The sequence below is a fragment of the Bos taurus genome, chromosome 15 (assembly GCF_002263795.3).
Source record: "Bos taurus isolate L1 Dominette 01449 registration number 42190680 breed Hereford chromosome 15, ARS-UCD2.0, whole genome shotgun sequence".
Lineage (NCBI taxonomy): Eukaryota > Metazoa > Chordata > Mammalia > Artiodactyla > Bovidae > Bos > Bos taurus.
In genome coordinates this window covers 18,263,351-18,278,499 of record NC_037342.1, presented here as the reverse complement: position 1 = coordinate 18,278,499, position 15,149 = coordinate 18,263,351, and the positions used below count along the sequence as shown (strand labels likewise).

The window sequence follows — 15,149 nt, the reverse complement described above, 5'->3', positions numbered from 1 at the left end:
GCTGGGAAAGATTGAGGGCAGGAGAAGTGGGCAACAGAGGATGAGATGGATGGATGGCATCATTGACTCAATGGACATGAGTTTGAGCAAACTTTGGCAGATAGTGAAAGACAAGGAAGCCTGGCATGCTAAAGTTTGTGGGGTTGGACAGGACTGAGTGACTGAAGAACAATTAAGTTTACATTTTTTTCTTTTTGTTTTTTTAGAAGCAGGCGGGGTTAGCCAAGCCCTACAGATTAGGATCCTTCAAGAGAAACTGGGACCTTGGCAGACCTGTCTGGGGATTTGGAAACCTGGGAGAAACAGTCCCTACCGGAAGTTCTTCATAAGGCAGAGGGAGGAGGAGAAATACCCTGACTTTTCCCTTCTAGACTTCCAGTTCCTGCCAGTGCCTGGCTGAAGCCAGCTGGAAGTCTTTAACTTCTAGTTGAGCGTGAGAAATCTACTTATAGGGGTCATTTCCCAACAGCGCAGAGCAGGGAAAGAAATTTCCTGTCCTCTTCTTTTGTCTTCCATCCCGGTTGCCCTCTTCTATCATCCTGTATATTCTGCTTTTTCTCACTTCCCAGCCTTATATTGCTAAGGCTCTGTTTCCCTGCCAGAAAATTCCCTTCAGTTTTCTTTCTGATTATCCTGCACTCACTGTTCATGCCCCGTCTGCCCTTTCACAGTTTCTGTCTCTTGCTTCAGCATCTTTTGGGAGTTGCCCTGTTCTTCTCTTGCTTCTCTGTGCTTCTGCTTCTCCCCATCCTTCTGGGTGCCATGGTCAGTCTCCAACACGCTCAGGTTAGTCAGGGTCTTTGGATGGAAAGGAGGAGTCACTCAGGGCCCCTTAGATAGAGAGGGCTTTGCCCAAAGGTTACATGTGGGCTGAATCTGGAATTTGAAGGATTTGGGAAACCAAGGCAACTCTAGGGACCAGCTATGCTGCTTGCCTCTCAGAGCCTGTCCTTCTTCTAGGATGTCTTTGATTCCCTCACTTCATGCTGTGCATTTTCAACTGGCTGACTCTACACATTCTCTGGTCAGATTCTGATGTTCATGGCCATTATGGCAGGTCACCTGATGCACCTCTAGCCTGCCTGTGAATGGGCTGCCATAGGATCAGGAATCCAACCTGTGGCACCTCCTAGGGAAAACTTATTGCTGGATTTCCTAAGTGGGAGCTGTAGACCATTCCAGTTCAGCTCAAGGTGATAAAATGTCGACTTGGTAGGTACTAAGATTCACCTGTCTGGAGGGGGTTGCACCTGGGTTCTCTGTACTCACTCTGTCTCCTCTCTGTGTGCCTACCTGGGCACTAAGATACATTCGATGTGTCTGCTTGGCTTCTGTGATGACAAGTCTTGAACTGTAGGCTCTGCCAAGGCAGAGATTCTCAACCCTGGCTAAAATGACAGTCACCTGGGGAACTCTCAAAGCACCTGATGCCATGTCCCACCCTGACATTCCAGCCAAATTGGTCTGTGATCAGGGAGGCATGGATGTTTTTCAGAGCTTCCAGATGACTCTAATATGCATAAGAGATCCCATCTTGGTTGCCAGGACATTAGGTTGTGACTTCACCTGTCACCTCTTCCCTACAAGCCACTCCTTGACATAAGTTGAGGGACTGTTGATTTCTCAGGAAGTCCTGTGGTTTGGGAGGGGAAAGCCTGGAGTCTTGGAGGGCTATGCCTGACAAATGTAAAAAGCCTCATTTCTAGTACTTTCCCACTTAAAAATTACTTGGCAGGATCAAAAGGACCTTCTGTCCCTGAAGCTGTTTAGTCTGACAGTTGGAAGAATTTCTTTTTCACTTTCTGCTGTTTTTGTTTTCTTTTACTGCCCACTGTGTGGTTACACAATACAATTGCTATAATATTCAGGAGCTGATTAGCTCCTGGCTGTGAACTCCCTTCCCTGAACCAAGCCCTGGTCATACTTCACATTGATTGTTGAGTGGTTATGTTCAACATGAGAATAGGACATAGTTAAAGAAGGACAACACGGAAGTCCGAAGAGTTTCTGAAAAGGTAAAGCATCCTGCTTTCACTACAAGTTGGTCAAAAGAAAGAGGAAGGAATTAGATCTCTTTCTTTGCTGATTCTGTGATTATTCAGGAATATGTGATCGATAACATTTTAAATGTATACAGTACTTTAAAGCTTCCCATACGCACCAGATTCTCTCAAATATCCTTGAAAGTAGAAAGATGGAGAAGGAAATGGCAACCCACTCCAGTATTCTTGTCTGGAAATTCCCATGGACAGAGGAGCCTGGTGGGCTACAGTTCATGGGGTCACTAAGAGTTGGACATGACTGAGCGACTGAACACAAAGTAGAAAGAGCAGATATCATTTCCTTATTTTCCCAGGTGAGATAGTATTATCCTTATTTTTCTCTTTTCTCAAAATATCTCAAGACCATAGTACCACCAAGGGTGGATGTGAGACTGGAACACAAGACTGTGCCCTCTGGCAGCTGTGCAATGTATCCTGTGGCTTTATGGGTGAACTGACCCAGACACTGAACAGTGGAGATGTGTGGATTCAAAGGGAAGTTAATGCCTTAGCTTTGAGGGAGTTAAATGGCCATTGAGAGAATGTGTGTGTTATGATCCTAGACTGTGATGATGTGTGCAGGTCAGTGTGGGACCCCTGTGATCCCCCTCACCCCCACCTCTACAGCCGCATCAAATAAACCCACAGTCTAGGTGAGACCCAAGTGCAGTCCATGTGACACAGCTTCTTGACAAGACCCCCACCCCCTTTTCTGCTGCCGATGGCTTGCTGCTCTTCAGCCCCTGGATGACCCTCCCAGAGGTGGGGCTCTGAGACAGGCAGGAGTGACCGTGGGGCCAAGGAGTACAGCAGACAGAACCCCCAAAGGCTCCAGAGTGGCCTAAGGAATGTCCTAGGGGTCCCCATTAAATCCTCTAAACAGCCAGCATTTTGATTTAAACGATGTCAGAGCCCAGAGAGCAGCAAAGGTTTTTCTTTTCATTGGTCAGTTTTTAAATTGCAGAACTCTTTGTAATCTGTTTTAAAATTTCTCTCATGTATTTTACATGTGGTCCTCTTCCTTTCTTCCCGATGCCATAAGGTAGATTCTCATGACTTTTGGATCATCCACACTTGAGTTGCTAAATCACTGCATTGGCACTTGAGCCTACACTTTACAGCCCCCTTCAGGATCACTGAAGGCCAAGTGAGAACTCTGTCTGCTGAAAGTTGTCACCTCAGTAGCTGGTGTTGGGTCCTTCACTCCTCAGAGCGGAAGAATCGCTGGGGCTTGGCAAGGGGCCTGCTGATGATGGCCTTCTCAGTGAGGGAGTGGGTCAGGAGGGTCTGGCCTTCCCTGCACTGGGCCTGCTTGCTTGTGCTGTTAATGCAGGTTTCTGTGCCCGTTGCACAGTGAGGCCAAGCAGACTTTGGAGTTTGGAGCAGAGAAAGGTTTATTGCAAGACCAGGCAAGGAGATGGGTGGCTCATGCCCTAAAAACCCTGAACTCCACGATGGGCTTAGGCAAGGCACTTTTAAAAGCCAGGTGAGGGAGCAGAGTCTGTGATCAGCTTGTGCACAGTTCTCTGGCTGATGGACAGGTACCAGGGTGGTGTCACAGGGGTTAACATTGTCAGTCCTTAGGCTCCAAGAGACCTGGGGCTGTGTGCTGATGGTTGTCAAGTAGTTAACATCTTCTGTTTGTTGAAGAGGGGGAAGTTTTTTTTTGTTTATATCTGCAAAACAAATTAGGAAATGTGTATCAAATACTATCTAGGTACTTGAGAGAGGAGCTAGAGAAGGCCCCATGTCCTGGGAAGGCCCCATGGGGTCCTGCTTGGGTTTAGTGCCTCTTCTTCCTCAAGGACATCAGTTTCTCCCCTATTCTCAGCAACCTGCAACCTTGCACCCCACCAAACACTCTTAGTTGCAGGTTAGGCTATAGCACCGGCTGCATCAAAGACAACAGGAAAGGCCAATGAATTAGGTCATGTCTGTCTGTCCACAGCTGTTTAATTGCTTTGCAGCTGCAATCCAGGCAAAACTCTTTAAAAGGTTTATGAGTAACACATTCCCTCCAGGGTAGCTGTCTCCACCTTCAAAGCCACACAATCCCCACCCTTACCTAGGTCTACTTTGCACTTTGTACAGCCAGTTCCCCTGAGCTCTGGCTCCAGCTGCTACTCCAGCTTTTTTCACTTCTTGTATCATCTTGAAACATCTTGTTCTGAGCCTCCCAGATCCTTAAGGAGAGTCAGGGGGAACAAAATGATACATTAATGTACATTTAAAAAAAATTATAAGCAATTTTAAGTTGTCTAAAAGCCAAGGAAGTATTGTGTCACAATTTCCAAACAGTGCTGCAAAACAATTACAGTTTTATCATCAAAGTGCTTAAAGTGCTTTTCTCTCCTTACCTCATTGGAGCTTATCTCTGTTATGCTATAGACGCTTACAGGTAGCAATCCCTAAAGACGAATGATTCTACACCTCCAGGAGCCTAAGTCTCTTGGTCTCATTTGGATCTGCCTGCCTTCTTAGGAGATTGGTTGCCATCAGGGTTTTCTTTTTATTATTGTAGAGCAGACAACTGTCAAATTTAAGTGTTGAGGGTAGCATTGCAATTTCACCTCTTTCTCTTGGACCTGCCAGATACGACAAGCTTCTGTTTGCAACATTACGTCAACAGTCTTGGGAATATGTCGCTGCCTCAGGACTCTTCTCAAAGCACCTCACAGCATCGGAACTCAGAGTCAGGTCCTCTGTGATCCTTTCAAGAGTGAAAGCCCCATAGAATAGAATTTTTTTCCCGGTGTGTTGACTCAGCAACATGTCTGTTAGGTAGCAACAGTCATTTGTAGATTCAAGGGATTAGATCTGGTAGAAAGAGTGCCTGAAGAACTATGGATGGAGGTCTGTAACATTGTACAGGAGGCAGTGACCAAAACCATGCCAAAAAAAAAAAAAAAGAAATGCAAGAAGGTAAAGCGGTTGTCTGAGGAGGCCTTACCAATAGCTGAGAAAAGAAGAGAATCAGAAGGCAAAGGAGAAAGGGAAAGATATACCCAACTGAATGCAGAGCTCCGAAGAATAGCAAGACGAAATAAGAAAGCCTTCTTGAGTGAACAATGCAGAGAAATAAAGGAAAGCAATAGAATGGGAAAGACTAGAGATCTCTGCAAGAAAATTAGAGATACCAAGGGAACATTTCATGCAAAAATGGGTGCAATAAAGGACAGAACAGCAAGGACTTAGCAGAAGGAGAAAAGAATAAAAAGAGGTGGCAAGAATACCCAAAAGGACTATACAAGAAAAGGCCTTAATCACCTGGATAAGCACATGGTCACTAACCTAGGCTAGACATCCTGGAGTGTGAAGTCGAGTGGGCCTTTAGGAAGCATTCATATGAACAAAGGCAATGGAGGTGATGGGCTTCGAGCTGAGCTATTTCAAATCCTAAAAGAGGATGCTGCTTAAGTTCTGCGCTCAATATACCAGTAGATTTGGAAAACTCATCAGTGGCCACCAGACTGGAAAAAGCATTTTTGTTCCAATCCCAAAGAAAGGCAGTGCCAAAGAATGTTCAAACTACCGTACAAATATGCTCATTTCAAATGCTAGCAAGGTAATGCTCAAAATCCTTCAAGCTAGGCTTCAACAGTATGTGAAGCGAGAACTTCTAGATGTACAAGCTAGATTTAGAAAAGGTAGAGAAACTAGAGATCAAATTGTCAACATCCACTGGATTGTAGAAAAAGCAAGGGAATTCCAGAAAAACATCTACTTCTGCTTCATTGACTACCCTAAAGCCTTTGACTGTGTGGATCACAACAAACTGTGGAAAATTCTTAAAGAGGTGGGAATACCAAACTACCTTACCTGCCTCCTGAGAAACCTGTATGCAGGTCAAGAAGCAACAGTTAGAACCAGACATGGAACAACAGACTCATTCAAAATTGGAAAAGGAGTACGTCAAGGCTGTATATTGTCACCTTGCTTATTTAAATCATATGCAGAGTACCTCATGTGAAATGCCAGGCTGGATGAATAACAAGCTGGAATGAAGATGGCCAGGAAAAATATCAACAACCTCAGATATGCAGATGACACCACTGTAATGGCAGAAAGTGAAGAGGAACTAAAGCTCTTCTTGATGAAGGTGAAAGAGGTGAGTGAAAAAGCTGGCTTAAAACTCAACATTCAAAAAACTCAGATCAAATCATCAGGTCCCATCACTTCATGGCAAATAGATGGGGAAACAGTGGAAACAGTGACAGACTTTATTTTCTTGGGCTCCAAAAGTCACTGCAGACAGTGACCTCAGTCATGAAATTAAAAGAAGCTCCTTGGAAGTAAAGCTGAGACAAACCACTGCATATTAAAAAGCAGAGACATCACTTTGCTAACAAAGATCCATGTAGTCAAAGCTATGATTTTTCCAGTAGTCCTGTATGGATGTGAGGGTTGGACCATAAAGAAGGCTGAGCACCAAAGAATTGATGCTTTTGAACTATGGTGCTGGAAAAGACTCTTGAGAGTCCCTTGGACTGCAAGGAGATCAAACCAGTCAATCCTAAAGGAAACAACCCTGAATATTCAGCAGAAGGACTTCTGCTGAAGCTGAAGCTCTAATACTTTGGCCATCTGATGTGAACAGCTGACTCCTTGGAAAAGATCCTGATGCTGGGAAAGATTGAGAGCAGGAGGAGAAGGGGACAACAGAGGATGAGATGATTAGATGGCATCACTGACATAATGGACATGAGTTTGAGCAAGTTTCAGGAGATAGTGAAGGACAGGGAAGCCTGGTGTGCTGCAGTCCATTGGGTTGCAAAGAGTCAGACATGACTTAGTGATTGAACAACAATACTTATGATCCTACCATGGGCTTAGTACCAAACATACTAAAGTTCTCTCTACAGTCTCTTAATGTAATGAAGGAGATGTATTTGAAAATAGTATATTCACTATAATGTGGTGGATAATAAGACACTTTAACACAGGGACAAAGAGGTCATTTAACCCTATGTGTGATCTCAGGGAAGACTTATTTTTAAACAGTTGGACATGGGTACCAAATCACTATGCTATTTAGATTCTTGTGGATTTTTAAAATTAATTTATCTTAATTGGAGGACAATTATTTTATAATATTGTGGTGGTTTTTGCCACACAGGGACATGAATCAGCCACAGGTGCACATGTGTCTGCCTATCCTTAAGCCTGCTCCCACCTCCCTCCCCATTGCACCCTCTGGGTTGTCCCAGAGCTTTGAGTGCCCTGGTTCATGCACAGAACTTGCACTGATCCTCTAGTTCACATATGGTAATATACATATTTCAGTGCTATTCTTTCTTATCATCCCACCCTCGCTGTCTCCGACAGAGTCCAAAAGTCTGTTCTTTGCTGTCTTGAATTTAGGATCATTACCATCTTTCTAAATTCCATATATATGCATTAATACACTATATTGGTGTTTCTCTTTCTGACTTACTTCACTCTGTATAATAGGCTCCAGTTTCATCCATCTCATTAGAACTGACTCAAATGCGTTCTTTTTTATAGCTGAGTAATATTCTGTGTGTATATCTACCACAACTCCCTTATCCATTCATCCTCTGATGGACATCTAGGTTGCTTCCATGTCCTAGCTATTGTAAACAGTACTGTGCTGCAATGAACATTGGGATACGTGTGTCTCTTTCAATTCTGGTTTCCTTGGTGCGTATGCCCAGCAGTGGGATTGCTGCATCATATGGCAGTTTTAATTTCAGTTTTTAAAGGAATCTCCACACTATTCTCCATTGTGGCTTTCATTCATTTCAGTTTGCATTCCCACCAACAGTGTAAGAGGGTTCCGTTTTCTCCACACTCTTTCCAGCATTTATTGTTTATAGACTTTTTGATGACAGCCATTCTGACTGGCGTGAGATGGTACCTCATTGTGGTTTTGATTTGCATTTCTCTGATACAGAGTGATGTTGAGCATCTTTTCATGTGTTTAATATCCATCTGTATATCTTCTTTGGAGAAATGTCTGTTTAGTTCTTTGGCCCACCTTTTGATTGGATTGTTTATTTTCCTGGTACTGAGTTACATGAGCTGCTTGTATATTTTGGAGATTAATTCTTTGTCAGTTGCTTTGTTAGTGGGCTTCATTCCAGGGGTGCAAGGATTCTTAAATATTCACAAAACAATGTGATACACCATATTAACAAATTGAAACATTATCTCAATAGATGCAGAGAAAGTCTTTGACAAAATTCAACACCCATTTATGATTAAAAAAAAAAATCTCCAGAAAACAGGCATAGAAGGAACATACCTCAACATAATAAAAGCCATATATGACAAATCCACAGCAAACATTATGCTCAATGGAGAAAAATTGAAAGCATTTCCTCTAAAATAAGGAATAAGACAAGGGTGCCCACTCTCACCACTACTATTCAAAATAGTTTTGGAAGTCCTCACCACAGCAATCAGAGAAGAAAAAGAAATAAAAGGAATCCAGATTGAAAACGAAGAAGTAAAACTCTCACTGTTTGCAGATGACATGATCCTCTACATAGAAAATCCTAAAGACACCACCAGAAAACTACTAGAGCTAATCAGTGAGTATAGTAAAGTTGCAGGCTATAAAATTAATACACAGAAATCCCTTGCATTCCTATATACTAACAATGCAAAACAGAAAGAGAAATTAAGGAAATTAAGAATGGTCCCATTCACCATTGCAATGAAAAGAATAAAATACTTAGGAGTAAATTTAGCTAAAGAAACAAAAGATACATTATCTCTTGATGAGTATTACCTCCTAACAGTTAAATTCATTTTGGGCCTGTGACCAGGATTGGGGGTGAAGGGAGGAGTAAGCAGATTTCAAAACAGAATTCTGTTTTGAACAAGGGAGATTGAAACTTATTCCCCTGCTCCAGATGGCCTGTATAGGAATCTGGGGAGAAGGAGAAAGCAGGAGAGGAGGGGACTGACTGGCCTACAGGAGCCACACCATGGCCAAGCCAGGGTGAACAGCCTGCACGACAGCAGGTGCTCAGCCAGCAGAGGAAGCTGCAAGGGGTTTCATTTCCTCCCCTTCAGTTCTGGACTTCTGTCAGGAGGTTTATTTCTCTCCCATTGCAAGTAAAAATAATTAAGACTGACTGATCGTTAAAATACCTTCTCTTCCCCTTCCAAAAAGAAGCAAGACCTTTTATTTCCAGTGTCTGTTTCCCTCTGAGAAGTTCAGCAGCACCATTCTCTTCATTCTGGACTCGGCAGAAGCGTATTTCACCTTCAGCAAGTCGGGGATGATCCCCTGTCTTCCATGTGCCCTGCCCACCAGCCTAGGGCATTGGAAATCTTGTCCAGAAGCTGTCTAGAGTCACTGAAGAGAGAGGCAAAGCCATCATTCTGCCTTGTGCTACTCAGCACCCATCAGGTAAGCCACTGTACACCAGGCTGAAGGCCCTGGCAGATCATTTGGCCCTGGGTCTTTCAGACTTTGCTTGAATATGTTGAACGCACACCTCTCGGTTCAAAGCAGCAAGACTGAGAATGGTGTCTTCAGCAGGAATGATGATAAATAAAAAGTGTACCCCTTTCCAAGTTTATCATAACAGTAGTTTATTTAAATAAATCCCAACATGTTTTAGGATCAAGATTAGTGATATTTTTATTAAAATAAGAAATTGTTGACAAATATTTTGAAGACCTATTATTTGTATGGGCTATGCAAACTTCTTTGGTAAATGCAAAGTGCAGAACCCGAGAAATTTATAACCTATCATTTGGGCAGACAAGTTGTGAAAATTTAAATAATATTATAAGGTTACACATGACTAAGTACCTGATGGGTGGTACAGACAGTAGGATTTTAGCACGAGAGAACGATGGATAGTAGCTGAAGTTATTAGGAAAGACTTAAAAAAGAAACTGGCCTTGAAGGGTGGTTGGATGTGGATAAATGGAAGGTGTATAAAGGGAGAATAATTTTTGATTATGACTTGTTAATGCTTCCATTGAATCAAATCTACATAACAAACTACTTGAACTTTAATTTCTAGCTGGAATATGTAAATCTTCAATTCAGGAAAGCTATTCATGTCAATATTAGAAACAAAAAGTCGTAAGGAAAAAGGCTGACGTTTATGTATTGTGGGAAACCGCTGGCTTGCTAGGGCATTCTGTCAGTTGAATTCCTTTCCTCCTCCTCCCCAGAGATCTATTCATTGTTGGCAACTTGTGCTGAACATTCACTAATTTTTAGCAATCTTTTGCATGGAAAATGAGATTTAGGTTAACTTTATATTTTTTATGTGTATGATAAATAGCAGAGCAGCACAAAATCACTTCTGATAAAACTTCTGTCTTATCAGAAGATATGGAGAAAGGGTTAGACATCACTTTCTCCATATCTCAGGCTTTCAGCTGAATCTGCTACATCAGGGAGCAATCACTAGCTGTGTAAGTGATAGGCTGGAGGCCACAAAAAGAAATCTTTAGCTTCTCCTCCAAGGCCTGTTCTTTACATGAGAGCATAGGAGTCTCCACAAGACTTGCATGATCTTAGTATTGAAATTTATGTGTATATGTACAAAAGAATTGAGAGAATTTCAGGTAATTCTTCTTTATAATCCAATGACCAGGACAGTATTAAAAATATTAATAGATAATGGTTGATCTCCATGAGTAAATTTGGATAATCTTTGTTGATGTAAGGCCAGCAAATGTAAACTCTCTATGACCATTTAAAATAAAACAAACAAAAAACCCAAAGTTCTTTACTTTCCTACTTCGTGTCTTTTGCTCAGATTACTTTCTGCCAATGATGGTCTGCGTGCATCTTCCCTCCCCGGCTCTACACACACACACACACACACACACACACACACACACACACACACCCTGGACACAGTAGTGTCCAAACCATTCCATCATTCATTGGGGAATGAGCTTCACTAGTAAAGAACAATGGAACAACCATGGATTCAGACGCTGCCCTAACAGGGCTTATTCTCCAATCTGTATTCTGCTGCTAAGTCGCTTCAGTCATGTCTGACTCTGTGCGACCCCATGACGACAGCCCATCAGGTTCCCCCATCCCTGGGACTCTCCAGGCAAGAACACTGGAGTGGGTCGCCATTTCCTTCTCCAGTGCATGAAAGTGAAAAGTGAAAGTGAAGTCTCTCAGTCGTGTCTGACTCTTAGCGACCCCATGGACTGCAGCCTACCAGGCTCCTCCATCCATGGGATTTTCCAAGCAAGAGTACTGGAGTGGGGTGCCATTGCCTTCTCCGAATCTGTATTCTACCTGTCTTTTAAGATCCACTTTCAGGAATGTTTTTCCAGCCTGTAGTCAGAATTAATCTTATCTTTCTTTATGATCCCAAACCAAGAGTCTTGGTTTTCTACTATGTGATTGTGCTATAGTAAGAAATATATATATATATTTGGTCTTCATCCAAAGTTCCTGGCACTGAATGTCTAAAACCCTTGATATTTCCTGGGTGGGAGGGGCAAGAGGAGTATTTCTTGTTATTCATTATAAGCCCCTTTCAACCATCTGAGTTTACACAATGCGGTAACTCTTGGAGGATGGGAGTTAGCTGCGAGAGGCACCAATCATGTGATTACAGGGCTGGAAATTTTAGCCATCCCCCTAGTTGCTCCCCTCCCCCCCACTTAATCACCATGGCTGGTGATTTAATTAGTCATGCCTACATAATGAAGCCTCCATAAAAACAATAAACAGCAAAGTTCAGAGAGCTTCTGGGTTGGTGAACAAGAATGCCTTTGCATGCCAGGAGGGTGGCATATTCTAAACTCCGTGGGGACAGAAACTTCTGTGCTCAGGACCCTTCTGGATCTTGTCATATGTGTCTCTTCATCTGGCTATCTATTTGTATCCTTTAAAATATCCTTTGTAATAAATTAATGATAGTAAGTAAACTTTATTTACCTGGGTTCTGTAAGCTGTTCTAATAAATTGTCGACCCTTAAGAGGGGATTTTGAGAACCCCCAATTTAGCCAATCAGTCAGAAGTACTGGAAGTCTGGACATGAGGTTGGTGTCTGAAGTGGAGTTAGTTTTGTGGGACTGAGCCCTTGACTTGTGGGGTCTACACTAACTCAAAGGGGTTATTATCAGAAGTGCTGTGAATAGAGAATCTATTGGGTCTATATCACAGCTATTTTGTGTGTATCTTTTCCCACTGATAGATCTTAAATTTCCTAGTGTCTTCAAATCATTCTTACAAATTTAGATTCTCATTATAGTTTAATTGAATTCTTTTCTTCTCCACTCAAAGAATATTTTTCAAACATTTAGCTAACAGCCAACCCAGTTTTTTGGTCATGCGACCAAATAAAAAATGTGTAAGCAAGGGCATTGCAAACAGAAGAGAAACTTGGAAAACAGCCCACAGAGCATGGCAAAAAGTTTAGGATGGCTGGCACATAGGATTTAAATGACAGCGTAATGGAAAACTAGTCCAGATAGGTAATCATGCGATCTGATCATAAAGTTTTACAGATGAGGAGAATGAGACACAGAGGTGTTATTTGATCAGCCCCAGCAACAAAGGGATCAGAACCCATCATCTGACTGTCCCCACCATCCAAACCCAGCACTTTTATATAAGCGCAGACAGTGATGTTATGCAACCATGCCAGTCTGAGGCGAGTGGTTGGGAGAAGATGAAGATAGCACTGGAGAGTATCTATGGCAATAATGTCTGGGCATTGGGCCGCATGATGCTGCTCTTTGTACTACCACAGAAGCAAGAGCAATAGGAGGCAAACAACCAAGAAAATTAGGTGCATTGACGACAACAGCTTGCACTGCTCTGTGGCATGTCGTGGTGGCCAACTTGAGCTCCACTTATGATACTCAGACTGGTCTGTGAGCTACGCTTTGAAGCAAACACCAAGAATTACCAGCTCTGCCATTCTTTTGGCCTTTGCCTTGAGTTTAAAAGAACTAATATTTTCAATGACACCTGTTAATTACAAATAATAAGCAAAGGTGTTAAGCAGGTAAGCCATTAAAAAATGACACAGAGCCTATAAACATATGAAATTAAGTTCAACTCTCTCCAATAATCAAAGAAAAATTTTTGTGAAAAAATTCTTTTTCCTTATTAGATATCAGATTATCAAGACTAATAACAATAATAACTACTGTTGGCAAAAACATGGGATAATTGATTCAGATATAGAATCTGCTGATTGGAGAAAAAATTGGTATAAGCTTTCCACAGAGCAATTTGTCAATATGTTTCATTAGTCATTAAAGGGTGCTTATCCTTTCTGGCAATTCTACTTCAGGGAAATTTATCCTAAGACATTCATCAGAGAGGTGCACAATGCTAGGTTGGAATGCTGTTCACTTCAACATTATGGCTATGAAAACTTAGAAATAACTCACATGTATAATATTAGGGAAGTTGGTACATACCCTATGGCACAAAGTCACAATGGTAAAAGGATACTGATGTAATGTACCATTCTTAATATAATGCTAAGTGGGATGTGCTGGCTGCAAAAAAAGTTATTTGTAGCTTAAAAACATTTTTAAAAAACACATACATGTATAACAGACATGTTGAGCAATCAAGACTCACAGAATAGAATGAGAAAATACCTTTAGTTTTGCCTTGAAATGCCACTGAATAACAACCTGGGCTGTCCCATGACTTTTCTGCCCACTCTCAGGTGATAAGCATCCTTTGGTCACTTGAGGACACAAAACACAGCCTCAATTCAATACGATGGTTAGATTGTCCAGTCTCTAATGAATTCCAGTGTCTTTCAGAGAGCAGCCGTTTCCCCCGGCACAGCGACAGCTTGCGGCAGTTAGAAGCCGGGGACGGTGAGGGAGAGTTTGATCCTACCTTACCCTGTCAGCCTCTCCCCTCCATCCTCTCAGAGATGGCTCTTGACCGTTCCAGAGCTGAAATAGAGGGTGGATGGGAGGAGAGGTACATGTTTGGGTGGGAACAGGGTGTATGTTAGAAAGCTCTTGCTTGCCTGGGATAGCGGTAGCGTGGCTTCACGCTCTCTGAAGCTGGGCGGATGTTTAAATTTGCTTCTTGTAAGCTCAGGTGGGGTTTTCATGCTCTGTGCTGCAGCTCTCTTGATGCAGCGATATGCCCTCCCCTGCTCTCTGCCAACTCCTCCATGTCCCTAGGAATCCTGTGACTCACTCACAGCCTTTCTACTAAGATTTCTTCACCTCCTGAGCCGACTCTCACAGACGTGAATGAAGACAAACCTCGTTCCCCCCGCCAACCTCTCCTGTGGTCCAGGTCTTATCCGTTGGAACGCATAGAAGTGTTTGTGCATGAGAAACTCTGGAAGTAAGGACTGAGCAATCTCTCTTCCATCTTCCGTTACTTCCCTCATTCTGGGCTGTCTGGCTGGCCCCAGTTTCTCAAACTCCTGCTTCTCAGGCAGGAGTTGACACCATTTGTCCTTTCCCCAAAATTCTACGGGACATATATTAAGCTCTTTCAGTGGTACTGTTGAAGTCTATCTTTAAAAAAAAGACTCCATGTCTCTGCTCTTCTGAACCAGCATGGGTGGGTAAAGGGACTAGTTTTGCCACCATGAGATTCACTCTCTTTAACAGATTTTTCAGTACATAGTACAGTATTGTTATCTACAGGCACAGTGTTATACAGTGGGCCTCCAGAAAATATTCATTCATAAATAAATTAAGTTTTATACCTTTAATTAGCAACTCCTCATCTCCCCTTCCCCTAGGCCCTGGCAACCATTATTCTATTCTTTGCTTTTATGAGTTCGACTATTTTAGAAACCTCATGTAAGTGGAATCATGCATTATCTGTCCTTCTGTGACTGGTTTATTTCGTTTGCTTATTTCATAATGTTCTCAAGGTTCATCCATCTTGCATATTGTGGGATTTCCTTCTTTTTATGGCTGAATAATATCCAGTGTTCTTGCCTGGAGAATCCCAGGGACAGGGGAGCCCCGTGGGCTGCCATCTATGGGGTCGCACAGAGTCAGACACGACTGAAGCGACTTAGCAGCAGCAGCAATATTCTATTATATGTATATACCGCATTTTCTTTTACCAGTTCTTTTATGGATGGGCATTTAGATTGTTTCTGCATATTGGCCATTATGAATAGTGCTGCAGTGAA

The 15,149-nt window shown here is 42.4% G+C and overlaps 1 long non-coding RNA gene across 1 annotated transcript; it reads right to left on the bottom strand.

Annotated features, from left to right (window-relative positions):
• Positions 1–2,287: 2,287 nt before the first annotated feature.
• Positions 2,288–14,823, bottom strand: LOC132342307 (uncharacterized). Its single transcript, XR_009490627.1, has 3 exons — positions 13,627–14,823; positions 4,108–4,225; positions 2,288–3,718 (listed from the first exon to the last, which is right to left on the bottom strand). It is a non-coding gene; the product is annotated as an uncharacterized lncRNA (long non-coding RNA).
• Between the last annotated feature and the right edge of the window lie 326 nt (positions 14,824–15,149).